The following is a 16,547-nucleotide window of genomic DNA, read 5'->3' as shown; positions in this document are numbered from 1 at the left end:
TTTCATTTTTGTCTTTGTATATTCAGTGTAGAGTACAGAAAAAACATTCAATAATAGTTGTTGATTAATAAATAATGCTAGCTGTACTCACTTCATCATGATAAAAAAGACTGAAGATCAGATTATTTACTTCATTACTTAATTCTTATGTCTATGTGTTTATATACACATACCCATATTCATACATACAACGCATAGGTTTTTGTTATACTCTTTTGACATACATCTTGGGAAACAAGGACTTGAGATAATCATGATGTAATGGGCTGATCTTTCAGTCACCCTAAACAGTGGAATCAGCTTTAATTCCTTTTAAAGAAGGCAGGATTCCATATGTCTGAAAGGCCCAAATCAGGTGCCAACCTTTCCATAAAACCATCCCGACAACCTTTCTCCTTTCCATCAGATAAAAGTGATCTTTCTTGACATTTCTTCTTTCACTTAGCAAAGCTTTCACTCTCTTTTGCATCATATACACCTGTGAGTGTAACTTTCTTCTATAGAATTCTAAGGTTCCCGAGAGACGTATTCCTTTATATCCCCATTGCCTAGCACAATGTTTCCTAGAAGGTAAAGAGGCAATAATCTTGCAGGGTTCAAATACCACCTCAAACCCTAGGCAAGTCATTATTGACCTAACCTTAATTTCCACATCTTATAATACCTATCTCACAAGGATTTCCAAGATGATGCATGTAAAAGTATTTTGCAATATTTAAGGTCCAATCAAATGTTTCTTCTTATGATTTTTCCTAATAATAAATGTATCTCAAACTTATATAGAGCTTACTATGTGCCAGACCCTGTGCTAAGTGCTTGAGAATTATAACACCATTTCATCCCAACAACAACTCTGGGAGGTAGGTGCTCGTATTTTCCCTATTTTTTTACAGATAAAGCACCTAATTTTACACACTTGTTAAATGAATCTAAGATTTCATATCATTTCTAATGTATCCTTAGGCCATTTTCATATCACAGCACCTCTGTATAGAAACAGTTTCTGAGGCCCTTGTGATTACTACTTGGTTACAGCATAAACCATGCCTGGTCCTGTTGAATTGCTTCCCCAAATTTGTGATAACTGGCTGTCACTAATTGTTACATACATCATAGTAATAGCATTCATAGAAACTTTTTTGATTTCTCTGAGGAGAACAGCATATAGTTGAGCCGAACAAAAGAATTTTGACATCCACCTTCCTATTTCAAATAGGAGAGGGTATTAGTCATTCTGCCTTCATGAATGACCAATTTTCTAACACAGCTGTTGGCTAGCTAAATTGGAATGCAGAGCATGGACTTTCGGGCCCCTATAATGATAGAAGTTGCTGTTTTCAGTATGATTCTTTTCTTGGGTATGTTATTCCCTTATTTAATGGTCAACAATAATAGAGATGATAGAAATGTAGTGATAGAAGCATAGATTTTGAGCTAAAAGATACCTTAGAAGTTATTGAGTCTCACCCTCACATTTTCCTGATAGAGAAACTTAGGGCAAGAAAAGTGAATTGACTTGCCCAAATCCCACGAGTATAAACTGGTAGAGCCATGATTCAAACTGAGATTCACTGACATGAGATCGAGTCTTCTTCCTACCACACCACACACATTATGAATAACTTCTGCTTTCTCACTAGAAAGTGAAGCAGTAGCAACTCTGTCATTTAACTTTGGGGAGTGACTGCTTCAACTTACATAAACTTCCATCTGGCCCCTTCTGAGCTGACTTGGAAGCTGGAGATAGTGTTTTCGGGAGGCTACATGCCTGGTGCCTGGTATGAAATGAGTGTATTCCAAGCAACCTGGCACCATGGACAGAATGATGGACTTCACAGGTGAAAGAAAGGTTCCAATCCTGCCTTACTAGTGATTCTGTCACTTAATCTCTCAAAAACTCAATTTTTACTATCTAGGCAGCAGGGAAGGAAGAAATTACAACGTGGAGGAGGGAGAGGAAGAAAAAGAAATCACCAAGTGTCTAAGATATCAAATATATTATTCTTTTTGATCAACCAACATGCTGCTTTATGAAAAGGAAATATATTTGGTAAAAGATAGGAGTGGAATGTCAAACATAGTATGCTGCTTAAACCCATTTTTTCATTCTTTTCCCCATGATTCCAACTCCACTCAACATTTGCGAGGACCTCCTATATACAATAAACTGCACTAAGTGTTTGGAATACAGAAACTTCAAATGAAGAACCTAAAATAAGGAAGTCTGGTTGTGAATCCCAGGTCTGACCCTTTTTAGTCTGTCCCTAGACAAGGCACTTCTCTCTGAGCCTGCTCTCACCAACAAAATGGTATTTCACTTCAAATCTACTCATGTGTATGAAGTATCTGCTGCTAGGCCCCAGGAACTCCATTGGGTCCTGGAGATAATGATATCAAAAAGAAATATTCCTTAACATTGAGGACCTTGCAATCTATTGAAGGGATATATAGTGCTAGGTGTTGGGGAGAGTAGGAGGGCAAAAGAGAAGGACATTCAAACAAGTCAAAGAGAGACAGAGACAGAGAAAGACAGAGATGGGAGAGACACAGAGAGATGAAGAGACAATGACAGAGACAGAGGGAGACTGAAATACAAAGGGACTGAGAGAGACAGAGACTGAGACATAAGGAAAGAGACAGAGAGCAAAAGTGATAAAAGAGAAAGAAAAAAAAGATTCTGAAAGGAAAACATAAGAAACTAATACATTCCGATTCTGAGGGATGGCCTGTGGGAAGGCTTGGTAATTGGAGATGGAATGCCAACTTAAGAAAGTACCTACCAGTCTACCTTAGACAGATCATACAGCATGCAAAGTGATATGAAACAGGTCTGGAAAGGTTTGTTTCGACTAAATCTTGATGATGGTGGTGTTGTTGTTAAAAGAACACAAACACAATCCATTCTATAGACTTGTGAAAATGGCACTTGGTACATTTTAAAATTCTCTATGATAATGTTATTTTGGTATATGGTGTAGTAGATAGAGTGCTGGACTTGGAATCTCAAACACCTGAATTCACATCCTGTCTTAGTTCCTTTCCTTCTAGCTGTATGACCCGTCAAGTCATTTGAACGCTCTCAGTCTTAGTCTCCTCAACTATAAAATGGGATAAGAATAGTACCTATTTCACAGGGTTGTTATGAGAATCAAATGAGATGTCATATGAAGCACTTTACAAATGGTGTAAAGTATTACGCAAATGTTAGCTATTATAGTCATTGATGATGATGATTGTATTTTTAAAAGAAACAAAATCTAAAATAGCATAGTCTCAGCCCTCTAGGATTACATATAATATATATGTAACATATATATATGTATATATACATATATAATGTGTGTAAGTATGTGTACACATATATACATATATGTATGTGTGTGTATATATGTATATATATATATACACATATATAAAAAAGTTATAAAGGCACTAGTGATAAAAGAATCAGAAAAAGGACAGATTAGGGGCCTGCAGGATATGAATCCTCCAGGCAGTATTTTATCATTTTCCAGGGGATGGATTATACCCAGTGTTTGAAAGCATTTAAAACAGCCCCACCATGACAGAGCCAGCCCTGCAGTGACTCCAGAGGAGTCTCTTTGATGGGAGATTTTATAAAGTTAATGTAGCAAAGAGATCTTAAGAAGCTTCAAACACGTGGAAGGCAGTATGCCGAATGGTCGAACTGTTCCAACTGCAGCAGCGGTGGCTACTGGAAGTATTTATCAAGCTTTCACTTGTTTAACTTGGGACCCTGCTGCTTCCATACACTCTCTGGATGTCGCCACTGACCAAGGCAACATTCTTGAGTGAGAAATAAAAGTATATACATAAGGAGGGTTTAAGAACATATACATCTTTTAAAAAAGGGAAAAATTCTAACTATATCATGTTTTCCTTCTTCAGAAAATTTTAATGTGCCTTTTCAAGGCTCCAACAGAATCAGACCATCCTTTTTGCCTGAAGACCCAGACTATGATATCCCCCTCTTTGCTTGTCTATAGGGAGTGAAAGCTGATTAAGTTATCTTTCAGGAAATCATATCTAGAAATATAACCTTATCCTTTCAGACCTGAAAAAAACCTTAGAACATATATGTTGAATGTTGGTACTGGAAGGGACTTCGGAACATATTTCATAAAATATGAGAGTTTGAAAAAATCTTAGAGATTATGTAGCATAACCCTTTTATTCTACAGTAGAAGATAATACTACTACTACTACTACTAATAATAATAATAACAGTAAGATATAGCACCAACTATGTACCACTACATAATAATAGTATAGCACCAATATATATTAATAATAATAGTATAGTACCATATAGCACCAACTATATGCCAGGTACCATGTAAAGGGCTTTATGAATATTATTTCATTTTGATCCTCACAACAACTCTGGGAGGTAAGTGCTTTTATTATCTCTAATTTACAACTGAGGAAATGGAAGCAAAGATTAAGTGATTTGTCCAAGGTCACATAGCCATTAAGTATCTAAGGCCAGATTTGAACTCAGGTCTTCCTGATTTCAGGACCAACGATTTATCCACTTTGCACCCTAGAAAGTTGTCCAAGGTGTCACATAGCTAGTGATGCTTCAGCAATAAGTTCTCAGAATATTGCTCCTAATTACAATCTAGGTTCAATAATCATAGGTCCCCTTTTCTCCCTTTTGTACTCCCCAACCCCAAAACAAACCATGTGCTTTTATATGCAGGGTCACTCTGCTCATTATTAGGAAACTCTGTTATGCAAGGAAATAGATAAAATATAAACTCCTGAATCGAACATTCAGAGCCCTTCACAATCTGACTCTGGTATCTTTTCCCAGGATGATTACAGTTTATTCTCTCTCATCCAAACTGGTCTACTTGCTGATCTCTATGGGACCAGCCAATGAGTAGAATATTCTTTTGTCTCATATCCACTTTTTAGAACAAACCTGGCCTACTCTGAATATCACTTTAAGTGTCACCTGCTTCAGAAGTCCTTTTCTCATTCTCTCAGTTATTAGTCTCCCCTTAATTGCCAACCTCTCATAATCACTCTGTATTTTTTTTTACTTTTTTATACTCGGGAAATCACAGGAAATTTCTGATCTTCTGGACAACGGCACCTCTTTCTATGGCATGCCTGTGCATTTCTATTTCCATGGAACTGGACCAATCCTATGGCCCAGGGCTAAAGAACATATGAGATGAGCAGCTCCCCATTGTTTGTAGAATATAAACATTGTAGACTATATTGTCCTGCAAAATAGATACATTAAGTGCTTGGAAAAATCCACTTCTCTCCTGGTGAGCTGAAATTTTGGGGGGATCATCTAGTTGCATCAATACCTCTTAGAATTCCAGCAAGGGGGATAGGACGTTTTCTCTTCCTCCTCCCTCCCTCCTTGCCTGTAGCAAGAACATGCACTTGTCCAGGTGAGCTTTAGACTGGACCTCAAGTCTGACCTCTTTTTCAGAATTGCGTTTCTTTCTCTGAGCAGATATGGTCACATGACAATTTTGAGGGAAGTATGTTTCTAGCCTTGTTGGCAAACTTACAAGTTAAAAAATCAAGAGTTCCTCAGTCTAGGTGACCCACCAAGAGGTTATTTCAATAATTTCTTGGAGGTTGAAGAGACCACTACCTTGAAGATTCTGTAGATGAATAGCTAAAGCTATGCCTAGCAAGAAAAATGACATGGACATGTGAATTTCATGGACAGTGCACCTTAGATCAGATATGTCATAACCTGTCAATCTGAGCCCTCCAAATGCTGGATATAATGTGTCCCTAAGGAAAGACTGCTAGGAGCTGGGCCTGACATTTTCTATCTGCTCAAAAACAACCACTTCCACCTGTATGTACATAATACATCTTCTATCTATTGTTGTCAGCCCCAAATTCCCAACTGCAATGCTGAGAACTTCCAGTGCAAAGAAAAGCAACCTCTACCTTGAACTCCAGGACTCCTATCTACTGCTGTGCCTGTCCTTTGAGAGTTTAGGAATGCTATCTTCCACTCGGTTATGAACATTCATACACATGGTCCTACCTATCACATCTCAGTGATGCTGAATAAATATACATCATCATATAAACCCCATTCTACACCCCTTACCAACTGATTCCTAATTTTCTTCCCCTTTAGCCTTTACATTGCAAAATTTCATCCTAATAGTACACAGTTCTTCCACTGTGCCATTTGGACTCACTGTTACATTGACAACAAACTTCCTTTCAACTTAAATATTTTCCTTTCCACTACTTCCATTTCTTGTTGAAACCTGGCCTCTCCCAATGACACAGCCTACCCTGCCACCCTTTCCACTACTAGCTGCATGTTTTCCCATTCTCTTTGACTCACTAGTCAAGGCAAAGGAGTTGAAATACTCTTTGTTTCCCCACTGCTACTTCCAATTCTTTCCCTTCCTCTATCACTAAGTAGCCACTTTTCCTTTGAGCTTCATGTTAGTCATATCCAACCACAGAATAAAACTCCTGGTAACTGCTATGTACAGACCTCCAGATCACTCACTTTCTGTCTTCAATGAGTTTGATGCTTGACTTAGAATTTTTCTCTCCCCTCCCACTACTGCCCTCACTCTAGGGGACTTCAACATATGTATATGCTTTTTTCCCTCAAATACTCCAGCCACTCAGTTCTTGAATTATTCACATGCCATGAGCTACTTCATCCAACTTTAGCCATACACAAGGATAATCATACCCTTGATCTTGCTATCACCCACAAATGTGCTACCTTAATGTTCAAAAATTCTGAAATTCCCTTACCCAAACATAATCTGTTGGCTTTTTACCTATGCATTTCTCTTTCCTTAAACAATATTATTCAGTATCTCCCCATGATCTCCAATCCTTTCCACCCCTCCATTCTCTCCCAGGCCACCTGCCTTACACTAGCTACACTCTCATCTCTGCATCTTAAGACCTTGGTGAACCAATTAAATCTACACAACCTCTCTCGAATCCCTAGTCTTTTATCATATTGCTTATTACATGTAACTGAGCATCATCCTTTGATCACTCCTACCATCTCTTTCCTTCACTACTACATAGGTACAGTTGAACTAAGTTAAAGAAAATTACATAAGCAATTCTGACAGGGTGTCCTACAAAGTTATAAAACCTCAACTGGGCTCTCACTTCTGCTAGTTATTTTAAGATATGGATCTCTTATCAACTCACTATCCCACTCTCTAATTTGGCTCTTTCAAATTTTTTCAAACTTCCCATGACTCCACCTCTTCCCACTTTCTCAGCTAAGAACCTTGCCTCATATTTTACAGAAAAAAATTGAGAGTATTTTCCCAGAGATCCCTCTTCTCCCCTCCTCACCTCCAATCATTAAGGTGTCTTCTATCATTTTCTTCTCTTTCACTCCTATCTCACAGGATGAAGTATCTTTGCTCCTTACTAAGGTCAACCCCTCTACCTGTACAAGCAATCCCATTCCATCCCAGATTGCCCCTGTGTCATTTTCACTCTTTTATTTATTTTCAATCTTTTCCTCTCTATTGGTTCATACCCTATTGCCCAGAAACATGTCCATGTCTCAACTATCCAGAAAAAAACACCTCATTCAATCATTCTATGTCTACTATCACCCTATAATTCTTCTGCCTTTCATAGCTAAACTCCTAGAAAAGGCTTTCTACAATAGGTGCCTCCACTTTCTCTCCTCTCACTCTCTTCTTTACCCCTTACAATCTGGTTTCTGAGTTGATCATTCCACAGAAACTGTTCTCCCCAAAGTTGCTAATAATCTCTTACTTGCCAAATGCAATGATACTTTCCCAGTCCTCATTCTCCTTGAACTCTCTGTATGTAGCCTTTGATGATATTAATCATTCCCTCTTCCTTGATATACTCTTTCTCAAAGGTTTTGAGGCACTGCCCTCTCTTAGCTTTCTTCCTATATGACTTCTCCTCTGTATTTTGCTGGATCTTCCTCCAGATGACACTCTGTAACCATGGGTGTACCTCAGGGTTCTACTCTGAGCCCTATTCCCTTTTCCTTCTATAGTATTTCATTTGATGGTTACATTGGCTCCCTTGAATTTAATTACCATCTCTATGCTGATGATTCTCAAATCTAATCACTATGCTGGCCTTTAATCTTGCATCTCAAAATTCCTTTCAGACATTTCAAAATAGATGTCAACCAGATATCTGAAACTCAGTATGTACAAAACAGAACTCATTGTCTTTCCCCCTAAACCCTCTCTCCCTCCTACCTTACGTAGTACTGTAGAAGGCAACTTTAGGGGGAAGCTGGGTGGTGCAGTGGATAGAGCACCGGCCCTCAAGTCAGGAGGACATGAGTTCAAATCTGGCCTCAGGCATTTGACACTTACTAGCTGTGTGGCCCTGGGCAAGTCACTTAACCCTCATTGCCCTGAAAAACAAAAGAAGGCAACTTCATTCTTCCAGTCCCTAAGGTTCACAACATAGGAGTAGTCCTGTATTCCCTATTATCTATTCACAGACAATGCTGTATCCAAGCTCTTGCCAAGGCCTGTTGATTTTACCTTTGCAACATCTCTTAAATATTCCCCTTTTCTCCTCTGACATCACTTTATGCTTTACTTCTGGTGACCTATCTTTAGTCTCTCTCCAATGTAATTCAACTTCTATTCAGCCACTAAAGTGATTTTTCTAAAGCACAGGTACAGTAACCCTACTCAATAAACTCCAGCTCATTTTACAGATGAGAAACTGGGGCAAACAGAGTTAAGGTATTTGCTAATCATATAACTCGTAAGTGTCTGATACCAGAGTTGAACTCAGGTCTTCTTAGCTCCAAGTCCATCACTCTATCCATTGTGACACCTAGCTGCCCCTAATGAATGTTAGAGCTGAGATTCAAACCTTCATGTTCTTATTCCAAACCCAGCACTCTTTCTAATATACCAATTTGCTTCCATAGTTCCACCCTGTGAAAAGAAAAAGAAGTCTACTCTCTCTTTCATGTGAAAGTTAAATTAATTTTATTGATACATTGCCATTATAACAAATAGAACTTTTAAACTTCACCAAATGTTAGACTTTAGAAATATTGTGTCCCGCCCAATTTCCTCATTCAGTAGATGCCCATAAAGAGCAGGTGACTTGTGCAAATTCACACAGCAATTTAATAACCAAGTCAAGACAAGCAACTGGACTTCTGGTCTGGTGTTATTTCCATTGTATCATTATCCAGGCAGTCTGATATCATTTTTTGTTTTTATGACACAATGGTTTGTCTACGCAACTAAGGTGTAAGCTCCCTGACAATAAAGAACCTGATTTCATTAACCTCTGTATCCTCTGTAGTACCTTTCACATAGTAGGCATTACCTAAATATTGATAAAGGGAAGATAGGGTACATGAAGGAGAACAATGTGAAATGTCTGTAAATTGGTGATTCTTGACTTGAAGAAGACTTAAGTGAGACTTGATGGCTACCTTTAAGCATCTGAAAGACTTCCATAGACTCAGCCTGGCATCCTTTTCCAGAATTACTTCATATTATTCCTCTTCATGCATTCTATGTTCTAGCCAAACTAATCCAATAACTTTATCCTCAAACTCAGTAGTCCATCTCCCATCTCCATATATTTGAACAAGTTGGTCCCTATTCATGAAGTGTTCTCCCTTTTCATCTCTACACTTAGAATTCTTGGCTTCCTTCAAGGCTCAACTCAGGAGTCAGTTTAAATGCAAAACATTTCTTGATATTTCTGAATTCATTCTATCTCCTCAAATTACTTGTCATTTATTTATTCATGGCTTTGTTTATATATTTATATTTTGTCTCCCCTCAGTAGATTCAAAGACTTCCTGGGTGACTTTTTTTTTCTCATTTTGTTTCTGAATCCCCAGGGCCAGTAGATACTTAATAAATGTATTTTGAATTGTATCCAATCTGAACAGTGATTTGATTGACTTTTCTTGGTTTTTGAGGTAAGATTTGGGATTAATAGATTGAAGTTAGAGGGCAGCTAGGTGGCAGAGTGGATAAAGCACAAGCCCTAGATTCAGGAGGACCTGATTTCAAATCCGGCCTCAGACACTTGACACTTACTGGCTTTGTGACCTTGGGCAAGTCACTTAACCCTCATTGTCTTGCCCCCCCCCAAAATAGATCGAAATTAAAGAGGAAGATTTTAGCTTGATGTAAGGAAAAACCTTTCTAATTATTAGAACTCTCCTATCAATTGGAGGAGGGTTGGAGATTGGCTAAACACATTAATGAAATTAACTAATTAATTATACAATAATTTAATATAACAATGGAAAAACAACAATGAATATAGAAATTTGACCTTGAAAAAAACCAAGAATAAGTACCCCCCCCAAGAAAAAGTACCCCCCCAGTTTCTTTGGAGATTTGGGTGGCTACAGATGTAGAGGACACACAACATTTCATCTCCTGAATCAAAGAATTTTCGATGTCACCATACCTGTAAAATTCTATTTCCACCTGTTAGCTTCCCTAGCTTCCTTAAGGTCTCACTTAAAGTTTCACTTTTTGCCAAAAGTCTTTCTTAGTCCTCCTTGATCTTATAGTCCCTTCCTTCTGATACTATGCCCAATTTACCCTGTATACATCATGTTTAAACTTATGAAGTTATCTCTCTATTAGACTGTGTGCTCCTTGAAAGCATGACAGCAAGGACTGTTGTATATTTGTTTGCTTGGTTTTTGCCTTTCTTTGTACCCCTAGGGCTTACCAATTATGCTAAGCCTGGCACATAGTAAGCATTTAATAAATGTTAGTTGACTGACTGACATGTCATTTGGTTGTGCTGATTTTTTTTTCTATTTTTCTTTTTAAATTTTTTTTATCAAAGAATTCTCATTGTAAAGATGAGGTGGGGATATGTTTTTAAATAAATTGCATTTTAAAAGAAAATACAATAATTTAAATATAAAGTAAGCTCTCCAAAGTTGAAATGGAGTTTCCCCAGGACATGATCATACCCCAAGGATCACATTGGAATTCTTTAAGTTAGTTCTAGATGACTTCCTTTCAATAATATTGTACAGGGGATTGACAATCAGGTAAAAGTTGAACTAGGGTAAAAAAGTTCTTAGATTATAAAGGAGATTATATGTATATATTGAATACAATTATACACACAAATACAAAATAAGTCACTCATGAACCATCAGAAAAATAACTATAATTAATTTGACACTTTAATATTTGTGGATATGTATATATATATATATATACACACACATACATACACACAAATATATTCATGTAAGTATGTATATATGTATGTATATTTACTAAAAAGTGACATTATTTGGGAGGTACTCCCTAGGGGAGCTGCCCACTTTCACATCTATCAGAGTCCCTAGTTGGATAATCTTCAAATTGGAAGGGTTAGGGGAAAGAGGTCCAGCTGCAGTGGGAGAAGGAGTGGTTGCAGACTGTCATGAGGCCCCTCCACTCTGGTTTCCTATTATCAGTTACTTGAATAAAAATAAATTCCTTTTTTTCTGGAACATATTCTAACAATGTCAGGCCAAAGAAAAAAAATCACTTGTTCAGGGTCACTGAGGTAATAAACAGCAGAGTTGGGATTTGAACTCAGGTCTTCTGACAGTCAGGGTAAACTGTCACTAACCTTGTAATAGATTTGCTTAGTTTGTTGAAAGAAATATAGTGTTTTCCCCTGGAGATCAATAACATAAAGTATATTAAGGAAACAGCTAAAAACAATTTCTCCTGCTTATTCTGACTTTTTATTCTTACATACAACTGAGAGCCTGGAAGGATTTAATGGATTTTCACAGAGAAATTCAGTTATTTTCCAAAGGGTCTGCCTATTTTGGCCTGTACTTGCTTACTTTCACCTGGGATGTAAGCTGAGACCTGTGTCTATCATCGCAGCTTTCTTGCCTGTTTCCCCAGCCTCTTCCTTATGTTGGAGAGACCATCCAGGCTCCCTAATGGCGTGAAAAGCCATTTCACATAAACATATTTAAAAGCTATGGAGCCAAACTATTAAGCTTGTTTGAGATAGAACCAGTAAGTACTCCAGCCTATCAAGCTTGCCTGTAATTAGGAAGGGAATGGTTGAGAGAAATCCAAAACCTTGCAAGAAAATCCGCTTTCCCCCAGAAAACCTATTTGCAAATGGTACAGTACTCCTGCCTTTTTTCCACTTTGTAAGTTCACAGCATCTGCTATTTCAATACAGGAGCACATATGGTAGCATCGTTTTGCAAAGCGACATAGCAGAAGATGATGAAACCATTACCAGTTCTGCTCTCATGCTGGGGGTACAAGGCGGGGGGAGCAAAACTGTAATGTTGAGTCTCTACAGAATGCAGTAACGGGGGTGGGAGAGGGAGATGGAGAAGAGTTATCACCTGGCTGAGAAAGGTCAATGAGAACTGACTCTAAAACTTCTCCAATTTCCCTGCTCCCCAACCTGTGCTCCAAAATCACATCCATCAGTGGGTAACTGGGACCCTAGTGACCTATTCATATAGTGTTATTAGAAAGGACATTTTTCTAATGGATGGAGTCTTTATAATTGCTTTACATATGCCTGGTTTTTAAATGTGAAAAAGCTGTTACATTCCAGGCAGGCACCTCGTCTCTCTCCTCTGACAGCACCTCCCCTGTATGTTCTAGAGTTTTCTCCAGATGATTTTTTTTAAATAAGGTGAATGATAGTAACCACTGGGGGGAAGATCATTCCAAAGTCTAATAAAATGTCACCATTAGAAAGTCTTTCCTGTTCCCCAGCTTAAATTTTCTTCTTCTAATTTGATGCTGTTAACTCCTGCTTAAAGCATTTCCATGCCTAAAATGATACTTTTTCCCCCATGAGGCTGCCTGATCCTTTTCCCAATTTCTAAGCAAATTCCTCAGAGTTGAACCTGTCATCATGTGTCAGACAGAGAATTGGTGCTGGCTGAAGAAACTGAACAAGTTCATGTTGTTAAAGGACCTGGTTGGAGTTGGGAGTATCTGGGCCCTGAGGAGGAGGAGTGAAATATAGAAACCCCTTGACCATAACATTAACTCATGTCCAGCAATATTGCATACAATGTTCAGTCTAGCTACTTATCCTTGAATTACCCCAGTGGTTAGTACATTCATTGGCTCCCTAATGCCCTTATGATTTTGTGTATACTGATATACACATGAGTTGTCTCCTCTAATATTTTGTTAGGTTCTTCATGGCAGGGATCATTTTCCTGTCATCTTTATATCACTAGACTTTCTTAAAGTGCTGAGTATGTAGGGAGGTGATTAGTAAATGTTTTCGGAGGTTTTTTGTTGTGTTTTGTTGCTTAGCTAATGAAGGGACAGATGTAAACTTGAAAGATTTTATGTGCTAGAAAAGGTATTGGTTTTAGAGTCTGAAGGTCTGAGTTCAAATCCCCTTTGACATTTTATAAAAATGCTACCTTGGGCAAGTCGTGAAACTTTATTAAGTTAGGTGGTTAGGTAACACAATGGATAGTGTACTAGATCTGGAGTCAGGAAGACCTAAGTTTTAATTTTGCCTTAGATATTTACTAGCTGAGTGACCTTGGAAAAGACACTTACGTCCTGTTTGTCCCAGTTCCTTCATCTGTAAAATGGGAAGAATAATAGCCACTACCTCACAGGGTTGTTGTAAGAATCAAATGAGATAAGACATATAAAGTACTTTGTAAACCTTAAAGCAATTTAATTCTATACATATAAAAGTTACAAATGCTATCATCATCATCAACCCTTAATTACATCATCTAAAAAATAAGACATCTAGATTGGACAGTAAATAAAGCTCCTTACAGCTGTGGACATGATCCCTCCTCAGTTACTTATAAGCTTTAAGTTAGTAAGTCATTTCGCTTTTGAGAATCCCCGTGCGCGCGTGGCGCCCTCCCCCCCCCCCCCCCCGCCCGTCTCTGTCTCTGTCTCTCTCTGTCTCTCTCTTTCTCTCCATATATATATGGATGAGTTGATAACCTCTAAGGTCTTTGGCATTGATGTCTAAAATGTATAAATCCTATTATCCTATAAATGAAGTTTGCAGTCCCTAAAATAAGTATTTGTTTAATATAATTGGTTTCCTTGTTGACCCTATGTATTTAATTTTATATATTTAAAAACATTCATAGTAAGGGTTTATGGACCAGTTTATTAAATGGATCTAATACACACACACACACACACACACACACACACACACACACACACAAGCCTTAGAATCCCTCCTCTAAATATTAAATCCTAATTTCCATTTTCAGATCTTTGTTCCTGACCCACCATCTGAAAAGTCTTCTCTCCTTTCCTCCACCAGGCCAAACCCTATTCATTTTCCTTACAATTAATAAGAATGTAAGCTTCTTGAGGGCAGGGAACTCATCATTTTTCTGTTGGACCAGTGCCTAGCTCTGTGGCTGGTACACAGGGAGTGCTTTATAAATGCTCTTTGTTTGAAGACTGAACTTTTTTTTTATCCAGTTGTCATTCTTTTTCATGAATAGCTTATTAAACCTATTGCAATGGGACTGTTATAATTCTATTACATATATATTTTATCATTTTTATTTCTTTGAAATTCATGTTGATTTTGATCTTTGCTCAGAAGTCCAAAATACATACACAGATGTTTTAGAAGTGCCTTCCAAATTGCTTCCAGCCATATTTTTTCTAAGAATTTTTTCTTCCTTGCTCTCTCCTTTCCTTCCTCTCTCACAATTTCCTCCCTCTTCTCTCCCTCCCTGCCTCTGTCTGTCTTTCCCTTCCTTCCTTGCTTCTTTCCTTCCTTCTTTCTTCTTTCACTTCTTCCAATTGATCCTTGGCATGTAAGTTTACCCTGACTGTCAAAGAAATTACTAATGATGACATTAGGCTTCTGTATGGCCTATGAACTTTTGGCCCTTTTCATTTCTTAATCATGAGTCACATTTTCCAACTTTTTAAAATTTATTTTGACTATCCTCCTCTAACCCCACTTTTTCACTGAAGTCACCAAATACTGCATGATATGCTAATTTCATTGGGATAATCTTCACAGAAATTCTCTACATTTTAATTCTCTGCATCTGAGGGCACATAAGCTGCCATTATCTTTATGCTCCCCATATGAGCACTCCACTTTATGTACCACCATTGGTGAGTACTCTCCAAAGAGAGATGCCCAAGGGACATGGAGTGATGTTTCTTCTTTTCTCTGAATTCAATATAAAGCCAACCCTGAGAATCTGTGAGCTATCCTTTGGGTTTCTGATTGGTTAGCATTCATCATACCTAACCCTACCTGTATCTGCTATATTGCTATTCTCCAGATATCTTCACACCACTCCAATGAACATAAACCCTGTTTTCCATGTCATGCTCTAGGAATATTTAGGAAATCAATTTATCCATTCCTATAATGGATAATGTTAACCAATTGCCTATGAGTCCATTTGACATATGTATAAATTCCTTGAACAAAATACCCCTCCTTGATCACTATGCCCCTTTATGTGTTGTTTTCCTCCATTAGAATATAAGATCCTTGAGGTCAGGGGTTATTCTACTTTTTGTATTTATATTCCTAGTTCTTAGAGCAGTGTCTAGCATACAGTAAAAGCATAACAATTGCTTTTTTCCCCTTTCATTCATCCTTCAATTTATCCTTGGTTTTTCTTTATAATAAGAATATTAATATTGATGGATATTATTCCATCTCATAGTATGTCAATAAATTATCATTAGAGCACAATCTCATATTTAGAAAAATGCCTTTTGTAATGTTTAGAGACTAAAAACTCTGTGATTCTTAGCACCACTGTCTCTCTTTCCTTAGTTCTGAGTCATCATTGCAGAAGCAGATCTAGGCCAAATAAACTAAAAATCATTTGTTTTTGTTTTCTTTTTCCTCATGTTGGCATGACCAAAGAATTCATCACCTTTTATTCAGCTTGTTTTATATGAACCTCTTTGAACTTAGCTAGAGTGGACCTCAGAAAACAGACAGCTGACAGGACAATTATCTGCAGATTTCTCAAATTATAGGACCTACTGGAGAGTTTCTCTTATGTTACCATAGCGTTTGAAAACCTAAGGTCACCTCATTCCCAGAAGGAGGCACTAGAGTGGGACTTTTGTAGACAGAATCTCTCAGTGAAGCTGATGCTGCCTCCCTCTTTCCTAATGGATGCACAAGGCCCTGATGGACTTGGACTACTCCTTCCCTCCTTGAGGATCACAAGCTTCTATCTAGCACTACCTTATATTTCATGCAGAGAAAGTAACTCTGTCCCTGGGCCCTTCCTTCTTTCTAGAATTGAGTGGAGAGGGAAGACTCAGAAAAACAGAATATCTTTTACTGGCTAATTATACTTAAATTGGATTTTTTTTCAACAGTGGAATTTTTTTTAATTACGAGAGAATTTTTTTTTCTTTTTTTTTTCTTTTTCTCTGACTTTTCTCTCTAAAATCTAAAAACTTATTTGTTTGTGTTATTTTTTCTCTATGTGTTTGGCTGGAGTGTTGCTATTTAAAAAAAATGCTGGCCCATGAAGGTTTTAGACTTAG

This window comes from Dromiciops gliroides, chromosome 2 (assembly GCF_019393635.1).
Source record: "Dromiciops gliroides isolate mDroGli1 chromosome 2, mDroGli1.pri, whole genome shotgun sequence".
In the NCBI taxonomy this organism is placed as follows: Eukaryota; Metazoa; Chordata; class Mammalia; order Microbiotheria; family Microbiotheriidae; genus Dromiciops; species Dromiciops gliroides.
This window is presented reverse-complemented; position numbering follows the sequence as displayed.